General features: G+C 39.2%; 1 long non-coding RNA gene across 1 annotated transcript; it reads right to left on the bottom strand.

The window, feature by feature from the left end:
* Window positions 1–272: 272 nt before the first annotated feature.
* LOC124256601 lies at window positions 273–19,454 on the bottom strand. Its single transcript, XR_006893003.1, has 3 exons — window positions 19,370–19,454; window positions 1,886–1,890; window positions 273–285 (listed from the first exon to the last, which is right to left on the bottom strand). It is a non-coding gene; the product is annotated as an uncharacterized LOC124256601 (long non-coding RNA).
* Window positions 19,455–21,605: the final 2,151 nt, after the last annotated feature.

Raw genomic sequence — 21,605 nt, 5'->3', positions numbered from 1 at the left:
CGACAGAGTTACGTAACCTGTTTGTGGTTTCGTTGGCGGTCGAGAGTGAAGCAGGCGACTTCTTGGCAACTCGTAATCGCTCGGTATTAATTGACCACAAGGTTTTTTAAGAATGAATTTGGTGTTCAGCATAAGTCTAACCACAAATCTTTCATATGTAATAGTTAAAATAGTACAACAGAAACAAAGTTTATTTGTTCTTAAAGTTGTTTCGCTCCCTGGTATGGAAGTTTATGTTTGCAACAAATTTGTACATAAACAAACAAAATACATGTGTGAAGGTGGCTAGATATGAAACAAAAAAATAAATTGTTATTTAATGGTGGCGTATTTGATAGGAGCATCAAGGATTGGTTCTAGTTATGTCTATTCTTTGTTCAAGCTTCTTTCAAAAACTTGACATCATCAACTTGAAGCCTGCCATTATCACTTTATCACTCGAATCTATAGCCATGAAATTTCATTTGCGTGACCAGAGTAAAAGCGTAATGCAACTGGTTCCACTTTAAAGTCAATGCCAGGTCAAAGGGAGGCCATTGTTGGTAGAGGGCGCTATTAGATGGGGTATAGGATGGTCTTGTAAAGCTGCGTAATTCAGTCTCGCCTCATCTGTTTTTATCTGCTTTCTTTTCCTTTTACTATCATGCATTATGAAGTATGATCATGTTCATGTTCTGCCGTCAGATGTGACAGGCTTGCTACAAGACGCAAATTTGCCATAGTGGCAAGAACGGTTCTAAACCGTAAACATGAAATGATGGGGGGTATATTATGGTGTCCTATAATTGCCATCGCGTGGTGCGTGAAAAAAGAACCCACGGTCGCCCACGACGTCGCACAAAAAAGACGACGTCGCTCTTTATAAAATATATTTTGGCTACAAAAAATAACGGGCGACGTCATGGGCGACGTCGTTGGCGACGTCTGACTATATCGTGTGGTTATCGGCCTCTGAACGTGGCTGACCAAGGTTACGTCTAAAAGAAGAATCGTTAAACGAAACAGGATTTAAAACGCAAAAATGCTTCAGTCACTCCCGATAAACATTTCTGTCGACCCGAAAATGTTTTTACACCTATATCCAATCAAATACCACCCTAGAAGACCACTGTTCATTGTATGTAAGGCATACCCATCTGCAAATGAAACGATCTGTTCCCCACACTCTAAACATAATTTACTATTGTTCGGTCCGGCATACCTCGGGCCGTCAAAAGCAGCTTAAACCTCACACATGTATCTTGAATTGCGTTTTAATTCACAGATTAGTATTACATCTACCTATATATTACTTTCCAGCCCCTTTCTCTCTCCATTTTCACCCGTGAAGGTCCGGATTAGAAAGTGCCTTCAGTCACCCATGCTTGTCGTAACGGGAGCGGGTGGTCAGACTCGCTGACTTGGTTGACATATGTCATCGGTTCCGAAATGCGCAGATCGATGTTCATGTTGTTGATCACTGGATTGTCTGGTTCATACTCGATTATTTACAGACCGCCGCCATATAGCTGGACTATTGTTGAGTGTGGCGTAAAACTAAACTCACTCACTCTCCATTTTCAACATAGCCTCAATCAAAAGTGTTAAGTTTCTGTTGGCCCCACTTGGCTGGAGCTGTCAAAAGCAACTTAAAGTCTCACAGATGAATCCTAGATTCTGTTTACATCCAATGAATATAGTTATATCTAACTAAATACCACTTTATAGACCCAGTTTTCTTTGTAACATCACAATGTGGCATTTAGGTAGATATAATACTGATCTATGGATTCAAACACATTTCAAGGTACATGTGTGAGGTTTAAGTTGCTTTTGACAGCCCGGGCCAAGTCCGGCCGAACAGACTGAACACTTTTGATTGAGGCTATTTTGAAGGTGGGCAGACACGGGCTTCACTTTAACGGAGCAGTTACCTTTACATGTGGCATTTTGTAACATTTCAATGTGATATGTAGGTAGATATAATACTAATCTATGGATTTAAGCACAATTAAAGATACACCTTTGAGGTGTGAGGTGCTTTTGACGACTCGAGCCAAGCCGGACGGAACGCTTCTGACACAGTGTGTTTGTTGAGAATATATAGAAAAGAAGGCTTCACTTCGAGCAACGTGTTTGCTTAAAATACTACGCTTTGCGACTCTATAAAGAAGTATTTAGGTACTAGTAGATATAATACCATTTTGCCTTTCATGTGTACTAGCAAATTTAAGCATATGCAAACGCGCTGGCTATCGGATTTGGGCTGGTGTTGTTTACGGTTTAGAATACAATGAATACATCATGTGTGTGTGTGTGTAAATGTATACTTTCTATGATCCTTTATAACATATTACAAAAGGTTGTGATTTAGTATATTTCATTTAACATATATAATCATGTCATAATTCCCCATATAATATGGGGAGCAAATTATTTCGAAGCCATTGAAATGTCCATGCATCCTATTTTAAAAGATTTCTTACAGAAGGTATATTTACTTCCAATAAAGCCATACCTGGCGAAACAGGACCCTATAACATCCATATTGAGAGTCAAATGAGAGTTATTAGATACTGGATTAAACTTTTAAGAATGCCTGATTATCGCTACTCCCATCAAAGCTGTCAAATATTGTTATCACTGGATAAATGTGGAAAGTATTCATGGACTTCAGATGTGAGAAATATGTTATTTTCAAGCGTGTTTTCTCATGTTTGATTTAAGCAAAATGTTGGTTATATAAAAATGTTTTATCAACATTTAAACAACGAATACAAGATATATATTCAAAGTTGGTACATATCAGTCAATTCATCCAGTTTTCTTAGTCATTATTCACAATGTAAATCGATGTTCGTACCTGCCAAATATGTCAGTGTTCTTAATGATAAGTCCCTTTTCAGATTTTTTTTGTAAATTTAAAATCTCTCTTCATGCCTTAAATATACAACGTTTTAGAAAAGATAATAATACATTGGAAGATTTATCATGTTCTTATTGTTCTTCTGGTAAAACTGAAGACGAACGTCACTTATTATTAGTCTGTAAGACTTTCTCTGCCTACCGAAAGAAGTATTTAAAATGCACTAATGATGCCCCACAAACGATATTCAATGTACTTAATTCTAATAATGCTGATATTATTAAATCTGTTGCCATTTTCATGAAACATTTGATGTCCATCCGTAAATCACATGTAAAATCATAATTTAATGTCACGTGACCAATAGTTGTAATTGAGTAACTTCAATTGTACTCTGGGCCACTGGGCCTTAACTACTGAATAAAGCCTGTGTGACTGTCTGTCTGTCATTGTCCAGGTACTCCACCAATGTCGGGTGGTTATTTGCAAGCCTGAACTTCAAGTTATCTAGTCGTTCCTCCAAATCTCTGTACTTCTATTTGGGGACAGTCTTTGGCCGGCATCGTACTGAAGCATCTTTGCCTCGTTCAGTCCTTGTTCATCTTCCAGGAACTTGGCCATCTCGAATAGGGTGGGATGTTGTTTTACCACAACCTTCATGAGACGGCCATGCCAATTGCAACCCATGAGGTTGTTGTTTGTGCGGGGGCCGTCAGTATTTTTGGTACAGTCGAAAAGATTCACTTTGACTTCGCTGTGTGCAGGTCCGTGGTTGTGGTCTCCAGGTACTTGGGAAATTATGTCGTTCACTGTTAAGACTGACTTGCACGTTTATGTAAGAAATTGAATAACTCACTACTAATGAACTGAGTGAACTTAACTCACTCACTAAACCCGCTGGTTCACATGTCAACCCGCTGGTACAAAAGTCATATTTCGTTTCCTGAGTGGAGACATTTTACATTTTGTAGAAAACCAGTGTTTTGATCCTTTAAATCAACACCGTTTTCACAACATCAAGCATCAACTAAATTTGACAGATTTTTTTACTTACGGTGCTCTGGCGCTTACCCCTCGATTGGTTTACTTAAATAAGTAGTAATGTTGAATATGAAATCAGTGATTAGAAATCAATAGCAGTACAACTGCACCACAAAAGGTTATTCCCCGATTTTCCAATATAACAATTTCTAAACACGTCGCCTTCGACGTCGATTTTGTACTTTTGTCGTAGATCATTCTTGTGTATGTCTGCACGACGTCGAGGACGACGTCTTACACGACGTCGTGGTCGACGTCGTCTTTTTTATGCGACGTCGTGTGCGACGTCGCCCACGACGTAGTTCTTTTTTTACGCGCCACGCGATGGCAATTATAGGACACCATAGTATATGTATCATTGTTTTGCAGTGAAATGAAAACAAAAATTCTAATTATTTAATCCAAATTTTATTTTCCCACAATTGTAAATTTATAGATTCACTAACGAATGCAAGATACTGTACGAAAGCCTCAATACCTTGCTGAGGTCTGATTATGACCAAATCATCTCAAACATGTCAAAATATCCAACATCTAACACACAGATGTCCCTTCGACGCAACCCTCTAACATTGTAACACTAATCTCTTATTCTCAAACACTAATCTCTTAACACATCTTTAACACACTGTCCGAAGTATCACGAAATACGCTTGTATAACAAAGATTCATGGAATTCTCGTGCAGTAGCGTTTCGCGAAGCGTTGTATTCGCGCATATACAACACATTTACTACTTTGTAAACGTGTATAAACGTAACAAACCTTTATGACGGGCAAGGTGTAAATGGGCCCAGTTGCCCGAACACCTATCAAACTTTCAATTATCTATCTATCTACAACACATTGTTCGAGAACAAAACAAAACATTCATCGGATAACTGAACGTCCCAAAACGCAAATGTTGTTTAACCTCATCCGAGAACATGCTCATCTGGTGTCCACGGTCGCAGTGTTTCGGACATTCCATGAACTGTTCTTCAAAACAATCATACCGTAGCATTGTTTGTTTATACTTTATTACATGTTTCTGAACCACGAGAATTGACCTGTTCGATGCAAGTGACGTATTTAGTGTGGTCCTGATGAGTAAATGTCTCGGAGAGGGTGCCACAGATGAAGCCACAATGTGTGTTTGTTCTGTATCTCGATTGACGGGGTTTGCTAGAGAACAGACGCCTCAACTAACACAAGGTCAGTAGGCTCATGAAGCGCTCGTTCAATCACACGAACACATACAGCTCATCGGAGAGATCGGTTTTCCTGGCACTTCGAATCTCATCTCGCTCCGCTGACAGATTTCAGATTGCTTTCAGTACCGCTGTGTAGTATCTGTTACCAGCAATATGACATCATTTAATAACAAGCCTTGATCAAACCTACCACATTGAACATGTACATACATGCATGACATATATTTAGGGACTCTCATTGGTAAGTATCCTGATCACAGATAAAAGATGAACCTGCATAACGTACTATGAGTAAGTGTGTTAGTTATCAATTTCATACCATTCAGCAAACGGTAACCATATTGCGATGTTGATTTCACACAGGACAAGATTAAAAATGAAACATGACATTAATTGGTTCTGGCTTTGACGTGTAGTGTATGAGGAGACCTTAACATGCAACAAAGTGATATATACACTTTGTTGTGTAGTGTATGAAGTGAGTGAGTGAGTATAGTTTTACACCGCACTCAGCAATATTCCAGCTATATGGCGGCGGTCTGTAAATAATCGAGTGTGGACCAGACAATCCACTGATAAACAGCATGAACATCGATCTGTGCAACTGGGAACCGATGACAGGTGTCAACCAAGTGAGCGAGCCTGACCACCCGATCCCGTTAGTCGCATCTTACGACAAGCATGGGTTACTGAAAACCAATATTCTAACCCGCACCTTCATGGTTTAGTGTAGTAGGTGACCTTAACATACAACAAAGGAATGTAGTCAAAAGTGAAAGTCCAAAGATGTTTATTGTATGAAAGTACCACATACACGAGAGTTACAGTGATAAACCAATATCAGGGATATTTACGTACATATTTAGGGATGTTAAATGATGTATGCAGTTATGCGCACACACAAAGAGAGTGTGGAAAAATGAACGAGAGACGATGCAGTGAGCGACACAATAACATGCAAGCTTCTGTAAGGCTGGGTGACGTTCAGAGTTAGTCAATGACAATATCCATAAACAATTGAATAACCAATCAATTGTTTCATTCTGTGAAACAAACCCAATCAAACAATGTTTATGAAAAAAGACTGACAAACAAAATTTCCCCCTTTGTCATTCATCACTAAAATGGTAACATTGATACAAAGTGTTTTGCTTCTTTTGATTTTGGATGTCCAACACATCTTTATCTTTGTGAATCTTGTTGACACTAACATTGAAAAATACTATACGTGATTATGAGTATTTATCATTCATGTGGTAATATTTAAATGAGAAATGAAAATAATAAAATGTGATTAAAATATCACAACGCATATTATATATTTAACTGTATAATTCCATCTAATGTTTAACATGTGGATATTGATAATGATATTAATAAATTGACAGGTGGCATACGCCTTGTGGATTTTAAGGGCATTAATGATTATATTCAATTTTCAAATTAAATATCAAATGGCACAGGCATTCCAGGAAATATACCATGGGAAATATATGTTACACGTTTATTGTCATCATTGGTATAAAACAACCAAACATAGAAACACACTGATATATTGGTGTAGAAGTAATCATAAATATTTGTCTCTTTGGTGATGATAGATAAATTGGCGAAAATGCCTTTAAAAGTAGTCGTATAGTTTTTTTATTTGCTCACAAATATACACGAAACAATAACAGATTAGAGTGTAATTGATATTGACCCTCTCTTGTCAGACTCTCATTGTTCTCTAACACTGGCTGTTATACAAGTCATTTCACCTGTCAATCAAACTTAAAAATCAACAACACCACGCTGACTTGTGCTGGTATCGCCGCTAGGACAATGTACAGTTTTGTAGTGCTATTGACCAGATTGTGTTTAATCTTGTTCAGTCTTGTCTCGTAACCATCAAATATTAACAAGCACTGTTAATGATATATATAATGTGCTCATTGTAAGTTTCTGGTACTAAAGAGCAAAATACAAGAAAATATGAACACGGTACTCGACGTCCTAAATCCATCCGGGGAAATACCATCAGGTTAAAACTCTTTTGTGTGTGTTGTGTAGCGGAATACCCAGCAATATTAGAGCTACATGACAGCGGTCTGTGAAAATAAATGGAGTCTAGACTAGACAATCAAGTTATCAACATCATGATCATCGATCTTCGCATTTTGTATTTGATGCGTCAACCAAGACAGCGAGCCTGACCACCCGATCCCGTTAGTCGTCTCTCCCGACAAGCAAGTGCTACTGAATACCAAATCAAACCAGGGCATTTCATGGGTGCCTGATTATCTGCTTACTTAGTTCAAGAATTCACAAATTGTTAGAAGACCAAAACATTTCTTTTATTTTTATTTTTTATTTTTTGTTGCCTGAAGCACAGATCGAATTGATATAATAAAAGTTATATTTCAGTGATGACCATATTTGTATTCTAAACTGCCTAGAAGATACGTTCAAGAAAGAAAAAAGTGTTTTCTTTGTTTTATCTAAGTTAAACATTTACCTATATATACTCCCAAAAAAAAGAAACGCATTATGAAAATTGCAATTTCATGTAGCAATGAAGTTAAACGTGATTCATTTTACAAAAGGTTTTGCTTTGTTTATGAGTCCTGTGGTGTTTATGTCTTGGAACATCACAACAAAACGCACCATCCGTTAAATACCGATATGTAACATCATGATTTTCAATTTCGGCGTGTAGTGTCACAGAATACACAATTCACATGCAATGCATGTGAAAGTTGGGTATCAGCTAGTCTAAATGATGGGTATAAAAGGTTGATCGCTGTGTGTCGATTATTCACTGTATTTGGAATATTGTTGACGAACGCAAAATGCCACGTCTGAGTGAAGTCAACCGTCATATCGCAATTGGTTTCCTTGAAGCTGGCCAGTCTCAACGTGCAGTTGCCCGACGCATGAATGTTCACCAAAGCACCATTTCACGGCTCTGGGAGAGATATCGCCGGCAGAATTCGGTAGCAGATGCCCCTCGTAGTGGGCGACCTCGACCGACCACTGCAGCGCAGGATCGCTACATCCGGGTACATCACCTGCGTCATCGAACAGCTACGGCGACCAGTACCGCTCGACAAATACCCGGATCGAGGAGGCTTTCTGCACAGACCGTCAGGACCAGGTTGAGACAGGCTGGTTTACGTGCCAGAAGACCTTATTTTGGCCCTGTGCTTCGACAACAACATCGTCAACATCGAGTTCAATGGTACACCAATTTTCAGGCCTGGAACCTACCGAATTGGCGTAGAATCTGGTTCAGTGATGAATTACGATTTCTATTGGAACGACGCGATGAAAGAATGCGGGTGTACAGACGTCGACGTGTTTCGCCGACGCTTGCGTTCCCCAGGTGGACAGATTCGGCCGGAGCGATGTTATGATGTGGGGCGCGATCACCTGGCGTAGGAGAAGTGATTTGGTGATGATCCAGGGCAACCTGACAGCTCAACGGTACTGTGACGAAATCCTACGCCCACACCTCCTTCCAATCAGTGATCGCCAGAGGGAGTTGTTTCAACAGGACAATGCCAGGCCCCACACAGCACGTCACACTAGAGACTTCCTCCAGAACCACAACATCAATGTGCTACCCTGGCCATCAACATTACCAGACTTTAACCCGATCGAACATCTGTGGGATGCCCTGGACAGACGGGTGCGACGCCGTTACCCTCAGCCCCAGACACTTCAGCAACGCGCACAGGCACTGCAGGCAGAGTGGGCTGCGATTGGGCAACACGAGATTCTGAGACTTATTCGTTCGATGCCGAGGTGATGCCGTGCAGTTCTGGATGCCTAAACTGGTCACACGAGGTATTGACTTCAGCGCCACCACACGTCTCCATGTGACACTCAAACTGACTTTCCTCGAGTTGGTGCCAAAGACGGATAAGTCTGCATTTCCAGTGTGCAATTTCGCTATATGTCATTGACTCATAAAGCCTACAGGGTGTTTAAAAATAACCATAAAAATACAGTTGAAATTCCTATATGCGTTTCTTTTTTTAAGGAGTATATAATGATCGGAGGGGATTCATTATGGAAAAAATTCTTGACTCTGCATAGACGGTAAATATTATTGAAAATACAATCTATGCATAAAGGTATATAATCACGTCTGGACGAATGTGTAACGTAGAATTCTCCTATGTCTTGGTGTCCGTCAAAGAGAGAATTCATCTCCAATTCTATTTCCTTATATCTAAATGACTTAGACAGCTTTGTACTGACGTCACCCTTTCCAAGTTGTGTGCTGGGCCTCAGTAAACCTTTCTTTTCTCCTAGTTCCGTGGACTCTTATGATTATAGTTCCCAAGTCACCATTACACACACGAACACATGTGTGCACACACACACACACACGCACGCACGCACACATGTGCACACGATCACACACACATGCACGGGGGCGCGCGCACACATGCACACACGCGCGCGCACAAACACGCACACACGCCTTGGGTGTGGGTAAGACAGACAGACAGACAGACAGACAGACAGACAGAGACAGACAGACAGACAGACATGCATGCATGCATGCATGCATGCATGCATGCATGCATGCATACATACATACATACATACATACATACATACATACATACATACATACATACATACATACATACATACATACATACATACATACATACATACATACATACATACATACATACATATTGTCGAGAGGTTCACCCGTCATGTTTAATCTGTACAACCCTGCCACTACTGGAACACTCACTACTGTTATGGAATAATCATTTTTGATTATCACGAGGGTCCGCGTCACACACTCACGGTGTATATTTCAACCAGTGACTGTGAGGGCCACAGGAATATTGCGTTTGTAACACTCGCCAGCTCTGTCCTCTGTCGTTCCAGAAGGGAGTTTTATTCTGATTGAAATTTGTTTTTGAATCTCTTTTCATATACTCAAGGCCACGTAAATCACAATTTCAATTTTATAGGTTATTTACTTTGACAGATTTATGAAAATGACACACACACACAGACATACATACATGCATGCGCACATGCATGCATGCGCGCATGCATGCTTGCACGTACGCACACACGCACATATATACTTTGCTCGTGGTTGTGATCTCCAGATATTTTAGAAAGTATGTCCTTCACAGTTGAGACTGTTGATCTGTCCTTCCGAATACATTCCCATGAGATCCATTCTCCCCTTTCCCTCGTTTTCACAATGAACATATAACCATTTACACAAAGCTTCCTTCCACCACGAGAAGTAGGAAGAAACTTGAAGTTGAGGAAAATGATAATGAAAACTATCATTTCCAACATTCTTATAGCATACAAATTTATGTAAGGTAAGAAACTGAATGACTCTCTACTAATGAATTGAGTAAACTAAATTTTCATCTTATTAATCAAAGTCATTGAGTGAACTCACTAACATGGATTTACTTACATACTAGTACACATGTCTTATTCGTTTCCTGAGTGAACACATTTACATTTTGTTGAAAACCAGTGTCTTAATCCCTAAAAACAAAACCGTTGTCACAACATCAAGCTTCAAATGATTTTTACCTCAACCCAAAGGTCTAACCTACGGGACTACCCCGTAAATTTCCGTGAGTGTGTGTATCTATGCTGGTGCGTGATGTGCAAGATTGTGTGGACGTCTGTTTGCGCACCTGTTTGTGTTTGTGTGAGGATGTGTGGCGGTGCCTTAAAGTGACGGTATTTTCACAAGGATTATATTGTGGGGTTTATAAACTCACTGTTACAACGTACACTGATAATGGCTATTATCTTTATAGACTTTGCAGCCTTTCTCCACAACTTCTGTTATCCCATCATAAATCTAACCACAAGCCCATCTGTGCGTCGCTTGAAGTCACAAGTCCGTGTTGCCACGCCAACGTTTAACAAGATACCCAGGACCTATCACCTAACAAGATTGATATCAAGATGATCGTGATCACTATTCTGTCAGCACGTCCCCATTAACGTGTGCGTGTATAACTTTGGTATTCTGATATTTTGTTTTGATTTAATCGGCTCCATTCGCACTTTGAATAATGGTACATTTCAGACATATGTTGGGTGCGGGACCTATCATGGTAACTGTGAACACAGTGTTACCCGATTTGAGCAGATACTACACAACTTCCAGAAATTATTGAGAAAACTGTGTCGGCAAATATCTAATACATGTATATAAACTATAGATGTTTTACTTAAATGAATATGTTGAGATATGATTCTTTTAAAGTCTCTAAGTGCCTTTCCCGTACTTTGTGAGACCTCCCTGCCCTGCAATACGCGAGTAATTGCACCTAGGTACGTACACTACCGATCAAGGTTTACAGTAAATCACGTGACAGCGTGCCCCAATATTCGACACCTTCGTTCTTCATATCCTCCAAAAAAGTCCTGTTTGCTTTTTTCTGCCCTTCACTTCTCCCCATAATTTCTCAATAGGGTTAAGATCGGAGTCGAGCTGAGATAGTCTACAACATGAACATTGTCGTACAATAATCACTGTTTTGTGTAGCCCGCAGTGTGTTTCGGGTCGTTATCATGCTGTAAAATACAATCATCTTCATACAGTGTTCCGGCAGCTGAAAGGAGGTGATTATTTAAGATGTCAACATACTGTTCCTTCGTCAATTTCCAGTGAAAATACACAACGGCGTCACTTCACTTGATGATATCCCACCCCGTATGTGAAATTTCAGGTTACGTTTTGGACATTGGTAGATAGATTTCATGGTATCTTTTCACCTGTTGTACACAAGGGGGTTGAATAAATTTAGGTCGGCCATTTGTTTTTTATGACGTAACACAGGTGTGACCTTTGTGTGACCCATTCTCCTTCGGGAGTCCCTTCCTGCCCAGGTGTGTGTGACCTTCAGGTTGACCTCATTTCACAATGAGCTGACCGTGGGACTTTCCCAGAGTTTTTTTAGACTCGTGTGTGGGCAATATAAGACTCCTGAACAGTCCCCATGTCCTTCAGTCGTCTCCTCTCCGTGAAAAAACATTCTACGCTCTTGACTCCTGGATGTTGGCTGTGTTATAGTGCAAATATTTCACTAATATTTCACACACACAAAATATAATAGCTATGATATGAAATTTATATAAAATCACAAGTTAAGTACTTTTGTGAGTTCATATAAATTTCATATCATAGTTATTTTTTTTGTGTGTGTGAAATATTAGTGAAATATCTGCACTATAACAATAGTCACGGTAATTTTTGCCTTAAAATAAAATATATGAATTCAGGATAATGATGACATCAGAGTTGCTAGCGTTCCAAGGTTTATTCAGATGCAGAGTCAAGATTCAATAAAACATTTCAATTCAATTCAATATGTGAAGATATGAAAATAATCGTACAGTACCACAATAGACTGACGTGAACATATTATTTTCATCTTCATAATTATTAAGCTTCGAAGAACATCAACATGTTTTGAACATTACATTTATAGTGAGTGAGTGAGTCAATATTTAACGTCACATCGGCAATATTTCAGCCATATCGTGACGAGAACATTTTACATTGTAATTGAATATGTATATATTATAAAACCTGCCAACGAAGGGCAGTAAAACAACTAGAATATCACAATTAGATTTAAAACTAGTGTGGAAGGTTAAAACTAATAGCGCTATTAGGACAATACAAGATAAAAACAGGCTATAGATCGCCAACAACTGAAGGTCGATCACCATACTAGGGACCATGGGGACTCACAGTACCTTGGCTACCTGCATGGACCCTAGTTGGATTTACACCATCCCTTCAGCTGCTGGCGATTGTAAGAAATGTTAGCTATAATTAAATGACAAAAATGCTACGTTTTAAAAATCCTGGAAAGTTTAAATTGACTTTCGAAGTTTTGGGACTTACGTACCCTCTCAGGGGACAATATTTTACGATACTTCAACCCTCCTTGAGAGTACAGCCACTAACAATCTCAGTTACTAATCAAACTACCAATTATTAAAACACAGCTATATACAGAACATATTAATCAAAATTCATTAATGAAATCAGTTTCTTTAAAACCCAAGAATTAAATGAAAATGAACAGAATAAAAAGATCCTTAATAGTTTTAACATTGAATATTTACCCCTTATGATGGAGAATTCAACACAGTCAAGCAGGAGATGCTTGACTGTGACTCTCTCATCACAAGGGATACAAAACGGAGGATCTTCACCATTTAACAAATATTTGTGAGTGTACCTTGTATGGCCAATACGACATCGTCGCATGATGACCTCTTCAAATCTGGACTGACAACCCAAGTAAGTGTAACCGATATAGGGTTTTATTTCATGTAATTTATTGATACCTACCTGGGTGTCCCACTTCTTTTGCATCAGATCACGGATGTAGGTTCTAATGCTGGCTTTGTAATCAGAGTAAGGAATAAGAAGTGGTGTCACAGATTTGTGAAGTGCTGCCTTAGCAGCAAGATCGGCCATTGTATTCCCAGAAATGCCAACATGGCTGGGTAGCCAACAAAAGACGATGTCGCATTGGCCAGTAGCAAGCACATTATATAATTCAATAATTTCTAATAAAAGTGGATGTTTACAAGAAATATTTTTTAATAGCCTGAAGGCAAGAAAGAGAGTCAGAAAAGATGATATATTGTTGATATTTAGGGTGTTTTTTAATGTATTTTAATGCTGTTAATATGGCGTTTGCTTCTGCTGTAAAAATAGAGCTGTTATCTGGTAAACGAGAAGATATGGTTCTGGATCCAATGACAGTGGCACATGCCACCGCGCCACCATCCTTGGACCCATCTGTAAATAAGGGTGTATATGTATTATATTTACTTTTTAATTGATTGTATTCTTGTTTATATTGTAATTCATTAGTTTCTGCTTTTTTTAAATGCTGTTAATGTTAGGTCAACTTGTGGTCTAACCAACTGCCAAGGAGGAGAAGAAAGAAGACGGGAAGCAGCTATAGTTTCCAGCTCAACGCCGGCATCAGAAATGAATGGTTTAATTCTTAAACCAAGAGGTGGAACAAGAGAAGGTTTTTTGTTGTATAAATCCTCATAAAAAGGATGAAAACACAGTTAAATGCAGGGTTAGACTCGTTAGAATAGAGTTTTGTTATATACTGCAAGGACAATTTTATACGGCGTTGTGTAAGAGATGGTTCATCTGCCTCGACGTAGAGACTGTCAACAGGAGAAGTTCTAAAGGATCCAAGACAAAGTCTTAGACCTTGGTGATGGACAGAATCTAATAGTTTTAAGTTAGTTTTGCAGGCTCCACCATATACGATGGAGCCATAATCAAGTTTCGAGCGGACCAATGATCGATATAGGTGTAGGAGAGAGTGGCTTGATCCCTCCCCACTTAGAATTTGAAACAACTTTCAACAAGTCAAGTGCCTTCAGGCATTTAGTTTTAAGAGATTTAATATGCGGCAGAAACGTTAAATGAGAGTCAAAATTAAACCCAAGAACTTGGCCTCCTTTACAACTTTGATGGGAGTGCCATTGAGAAACAGTTCCGGGTCTTTATGCGGTTTATATTTTCTACAAAAATGTATACAATTAGTTTTGGATTTAGAAAATTTAAAACCGTTTTCAATTGACCATTTATGAATTTTATTGAGACATAGTTGTAGTTGCCTCTCTATTGTATGCATATTTTTACCACGACAAGAAACATTAAAATCATCCACGAAAAGTGATCCATCAATTGAATCATTTAAAACCCTTGACAGGCTGTTTATTTTAATACTAAATAACGTTACAGACAAAATACTGCCTTGTGGGACACCCTGATCCTGATGGTAATGGTCAGACAGGGTTGAACCCACTCGGACTTGAAATTGCCTGTTTGTTAAAAAGTGTGAGATAAAACGAGGTAAACGACCTCTCAAACCGAAATCATGTAAATCCTTCAAAATGCCGTACTTCCAAGTAGTATCATAAGCTTTCTCCAGATCAAAGAAAATTGATACTACGTGTTGCTTATTAACAATGGCATTCTTAACATAGGATTCTAATCGTACTAAATGGTCAATAGTACTTCGGTTTTTCCTGAAACCACATTGAATATCTGTAATTAGATTGTTGGTTTCCAAATACCAAACTAATCTATTGTTCACAATGCGTTCCATGGTTTTACAAACGCAACTGGTTAACGATATAGGGCGATAATTTGAGGGGTCTGTGTGATCCCTGCCAGGCTTTGGTATGGGGATTACAATGGCATTGTGCCAGGAAGGAGGAAAATTCCCTGAAGTCCAAATATGGTCAAATATTTCTAAAAGTGTCAAAAGACATGATTGAGGCAGATGCTTTAGTAACTGGTAATGAATGTTGTCATCACCAGCAGCAGTATCATGAGCTTGCTCGAGAGCGGTATGTAGTTCATGTAATGAAAATACTTCATTATAATCTTCACCGTTATTAGAATCAAAATTAATTTGTTGTTTTTCTTGGCGATTTTTATATTTCTGAAAGTCAGGGATATAATTTGATGATGAAGAATTTCTGGAAAGAGTTTCACCAATTTTATTAGCAATATCACACTTACCAGTTATCAATTTATCACCGTCTTTAAGATGTTTAACAGAAGACTTGGAACCTTTGCCTTTTATTCTCTGGACCATATTCCATACCTTGGACATGGGTGTGCGCGAATTAATGTTGGAGACATATTTCCTCCAAGACTGGCGCTTGTTTTGTTTATAAGCACGTCGCGCCTTGGCATTTGTAATTTTAACATTATTGAAGTTATGAACTGTAGGATGTCTGCGGAAATACTTTTCTGCTTTCTTCCTACACTTCCTTGCTTGTTTACAGTCATTGTTAAACCATGGCTTACGAATATGAGGAGTTGCAGAGGACTTAGGAATTGACTGGTCAGCAATTTCATTCAACAGAGCTGAAAACAACTCTATAGGATCTGATACATTATTAAAATTGTCCGGTATTAATTTATCCATACACAATGTTTCATACAAAGACCAATTTGCCTTCGTAAAATTCCATCGTGATAAAGATGGTTCGTCATCCGGTTTTATAGTTTGTAGGACAGTTGGGAAGTGATCACTTCCACAAAGGTCATCATGAACGGACCATTCAAATTCGTTGTAAATATTTGAATCAGCGAGTGACAAATCAAGAGTGGAATAAGTTCCTGTAGCAGGATGTAAATAGGTGCTTGAATCATCATTACAAATACACAAACTATTATCAGAAACAAAATCTTCAATAACTTTGCCTTTATTATTTTATATTTGTACTTCCCCATAGAGGGTTATGCCCGTTTAAATCACCCATGATGACACAAGGTTTGGGCAGCTGATCATATAAAGCTTGTAGATCTGTCTGCTGTAAAGTCGAGGAGGGTGGGATATACAAAGAGCAGAGTGTTAAGGCAATGTGAAATGTTAGCCGAACTGCAACAGCCTGAAGGTTGGTAGTAAGCGGAACAACACTATGTAGGACATCCTGTCTTACCAAGATGGAGGAACCTCCAGTGACTTTTGCACCTGGAGGAGAAAAGTGATTATACAAATTGTATTTTCTGATATCACATTTATCTGTGTCTCGAAGATATGTTTCTTTGTAGACACATCGCTGATGGTGTAAAATCCTGTATTAAAATCTGTAAATCGTTAAAGTTATTCCTAAATCCTCTACAGTTCCATTGATTATGTTGGACGATTGATTCATGGTGGCTCAATCGGTGAACGGTCTCGTCGTGAGGGCGGATTCCTACCGCTCTGTGACGGAGGGGTTATGTCCATATCAAGAGCTTCAAAGGAGTTATGGACGACTATCTCTGAAGATGAAGGTTTTTTGTTTGCCTGTTTTCTATTTTTTTCTTTTCATTTCTGGTCAAAGGTGGTACAACTGGTTCAGCTGTGACTGATATACTGGGGGCATCAGGTACATCGTCATCAATTTGAGAATGATTCACAGTTTGAGTTGACAACGTGTCGGAATCACTGACATAAGTTAACCTGATAGGCTGATTTGAGTTGATCCATGACAGATCAGTCTGAACAGAAACAGATGTGCAAGGAGAAGCGGTATGGGCTACAACCGCAGAATATGATCTATTTAGAGGCAGTATTTGAATCTGATTTTCTACAAGTTTCTTTGCTTCCTGAAACGAAATGTTTTTCTCGTGTTTTAACTTTTAGTATTTTTGACTGGTTTTGCCACACAGGACATAACCTTGAGGAAGCTACATGTTGACCTTTACAGTTTGCACACTGTATTTCAGCTGAGCATTCAGTGTTCTCGTGTCCGTCTCCACAGCGGTGACACACAGCAGATCTATTGCAAAATTTGGAGCCATGTCCAAATCTCTGATTATTAAAACATCGGAGTGGATTGGGGACATACACCTCCACCGGATGTTCACATAACCAGCTTTTATTGATTTCGGCAGGACCGACAATGAAAATGTGAATAGATACGTACTAGACGGAACTATGTCACCGTCTCGTGTTTTCATAGTAAAACGTTTGACTGTGGTCACACCTTGGTTTTTCAGTTCAGTCGCGATTTCCTCCTCAGACATATCGGACAGGCAACGTGCTCTGTCGCGAACAATGCCACGGCAAGAATTCAAGGTTTTGTGCATAGACACAGCAACCTCAATGTTCGCAAATGTTTTAAGTGATAACAAGTTCTCAGATTGTTGTCTCCTTGAACACTCAATAAGCAGTGATCCACTTCGAAGACGTGTCACGTTCTTCACTTCGCCACAAATTCCTGAAACAGCTTTTGAAATCGCGAATGGATTAAGTTTAATTGGTTGTTTATCTGCTGCCTCGATAACAACAAATCGAGCCCATGAATCAAGTACAGGACAGACATTTACATTGTGACCAGTTTCATCAGTTTCTACATGTCTACGTTTGGATCTATTTGAACCAGGGTTTTGTTGAGCCATAGTGAAAGTAATGTGATTCAGCATCCCTGCTCCCCACCCACCATGGAGTGCCAAAAAGAGCGGTGTTTAATAGCATCGGATCTCCAACATGCAAACACCGGGGATACAGGGATGGTATACTTCAGCAAATATGACGCGAAAAGCTGCGTTAGTTTACCAAAGTAAATGTTTGGTTGGTTCGCCCAAAACAAGAAATTGGAAACATGCAGATTTCGGAGGACAACATTACCAAATTGGCCCATGAGCCACCGCCTTCTGGCATGAGACTCTAGGCAGATTTCATTTTGACAACGTAAATACGTTGGCCAAGACCAATCAAAACATATTATAGAATCAAATAATGATATGCATACAATTCATGCACAGGGCTTGGCATGACCAGCCGATTGGTAGAACCGGGCCCATTCTACCACCCGTCTAGGTGAAGTAAGGGTCGAAGTGGTGTGTTGGGCAACAGGAACACGGTTCCAGGATCCTATTGCCCTCAACCACCAGAATCCTGTCCTCCACCGACACAGGGGCGCAACCCACGGCAAACGGGTTGGTGGACCTAATATCCCCCTGGGTCCACAACGGGGGGTTGAAGGGCGCTTGGCGTGACCCAGCACCCACCACGAGGAGGTGGCCCTTTTACATTTATAAGATATTTCAGTTCCATCATATGTATACATATATATGAACACATGAACTAATAAGGTACAGTATTACAGATAACTGATACGAACATATTGTACTCATACATTGTATATATAACGCTATACCTATCAAAACATCAGCGTATGTTGGGCATTATATTTTTATGTACAGGTAGAACCTTACAGGAACATGTTTTTTAGTTCAGAAAAGGCACACAACGATACACATACACACGCTAACACATTAGATTCCTATTGGTAACATCAGCTTAAATAATGAAACATTAACTAGTACACGTATCGTAGATGTTTTACGGTAGTGCAATTTACGCACTACCGTACTCCCTTTAATACAAGCGTTGCTCTTATTAGCCTGAATATACATAATAGTTTTACATAGGTGTAAGTGTACACCTGTTTCCGGGGTTCAACCCTTCCTAAACATTATGATAATTTTGCAAAACATTGAACAATAACTACACAAATGAACGTACGTCTGTAGCTGAACATCTACAATAATATATATGATTTGAAGTTACCGAAATCTAAAACAGTAATCCCAAAACACTTTCAACATATAATGAAACGAACATAGAAACAACGCATGGAAATGCCTTACCTGAAAATAAAATATATGAATTCAGGATAATGATGACATCAGAGTTGTTAGCGTTCCAAGGTTTATTCAGATGCAGAGTGACTTGACAGTCAAACTGCACCTGCTTATATATCGGAGGAACGCATAGCAATTGTTAATAATTGTCACCATTATCCCTTCGTTATTTCATGGGTTGTTCCTGGATGATACAATAGTCTCATAAATTGCCTAACCTATATCTGTCTATGACCGGATGGTGGTAATAAAAACACAAGGCTGCCGTTTCATTTAGTCAGAAGCATTTCAGATTGACCGCCGACTTGCTTGTGGGATTATCATAACGTGGTCAGCGTGTCAATCAGGAAGTGACATGCAGCCGGTAACTGCAGTGTAAACCGTTATCTATTGTCTACAGTATGTCCATGTCTGGCGGCATGTATTTTACAACCTGAGTGAGTTACTCTCGTTTGTGTATGGAAAATCACAACATAGGTACTTTTGTGAATTCATATAAATTTCATGTCATAGTTATTATATTTTGTGTGTGTGAAATATTAGCGAAATATTGCACTATAACAGGTGTGTAAAGATAGAAAATGGACATGACTAGTATTAAACAAAACAGAACAAGACCTTATTTATTCTTTTCGTATGTATGTTTTATTTTTTACTCGTCAGGCTAGAGATATCTGCTGATTAAAACAGAAATACAAACGAATGGCATATTTATGTGACACATGATTATATTTGTTTTCAATGTTTTCTGGATATACTGTGGAACAATCGATTTTGCCCCGAAATATGTGATGAAGAAGACCTCCGCGCGTGTTTTAGCACTAAAGATGACCGGAATGAAGGTCAATATGCATTTGAATGTGGGCTCAATGAGCAAGATTATGATCAGTCGAAGCACAGTACAGCTTATGCTATAAAAGGTGAAACAGTACTGACTATTTGACATCCATCTCACAATTGCGAACATTGTCCCAATGCTTTAGTTTAAAAGGAGGCCTCCAAGCTAGGACAATTCAGTCCGAGTTAGACGTTCAGAGTTAGCAGACCTGTTAAGAAAACCTCCCAACAATGCCATCTTGTGATGACTGTGGACTCATGTTTCAAGATGTGCAGGATTTGCAAAAACACAGAAGAAACTGGTTTCCTGAAAGGTCTTCAGTGGGTCCTCCTGGAATACCCCAAGTGAAAAGGAAGTGGGAGGACGACAACAACTTCTCTGCTGTGAAGAGACCACGTCCTCTGGTGGACTGTGACTATTGTGGTCAAGTGTTTAGCAATAAACAATGTCCTGAAATGGACAATGATGATGATGATGATGAATCATTCAGTGATGTCACACACAACAGGAAAAATAAGATGGCTGATCTCGAAGAGCAAGGTATAAGGCAAATGTATTCACGTAGACGTGAGCTGAATAAAGACTTTTTTGATGAGAAACGACAACTGTACATGGAAAGAGGTTTAAACGAAGACATGATACAAGCCAAACTGAAGAAATTAATCTGGAGCACATTTAAAGAGACGTATGCAAGATTTCTTACTTATCTGTGTCATATGCAGTTGGGTCCAAGTTGAGTAGATCGATGCTCATGCTGTTGATCACTGGATTATCTGGTCCAGACTTGATTATTTATAGACCATATAGCTGGGATATTCCTGAGTGCAAGATAAAACTAAACTCACTCACTCACTTAATGCATTGCTGGAAGATTGACATTAGACAACTGATAAATAATCCTTCCTATGTCACTCAGTGCATTTAACCTACAATACGATGCTTAACACCAGGAGTTCTAACCTCTCCATACCCCACACAATACAGTCACAAGAAGCTTACACCAGTATACGGTCTGTGGAATAAGAGCGTCTAACGGCATGATGAGTAACCTATGTGTCACATGATGTCAAATAAGTGTCATGTTTAGTATTCACGGATGTTTTTTTTGATGTTTGCAATTTGAGAGTAAAGTTTTAAAATTTTAAGCAAAAGCACTGGAAAGCTTTACAAGAGAACAGGTTTGTTTTCTTATCCAGTAATATATATGACATCACTGTACAACCACTTGACACCCTACTTGGGATATTCAGTGACCATCAGTCCTCAACTGCTTACTATTTCCTCTCTTTAATTCCGGTCAGACGCTTCTCTCCCGACATGACGGAAGCTGACCACTTGTCAGCATACATTCATTGTAGGCTGTGTGCCATCACGCTGAAAATTATAGACAGGAATTCCATGTACACATGATTACAGTCCTGTAAACAACAGAAACTGACCACTTGTCAGCATACATTCATTGTGGGCTGTGTGCCATCACGCTGAA

Source organism: Haliotis rubra, unplaced genomic scaffold (genome assembly GCF_003918875.1).
Source record: "Haliotis rubra isolate DU_JTF1 unplaced genomic scaffold, ASM391887v1 Scf630, whole genome shotgun sequence".
NCBI lineage: Eukaryota > Metazoa > Mollusca > Gastropoda > Lepetellida > Haliotidae > Haliotis > Haliotis rubra.
This window is presented reverse-complemented; position numbering and strand designations above follow the sequence as displayed.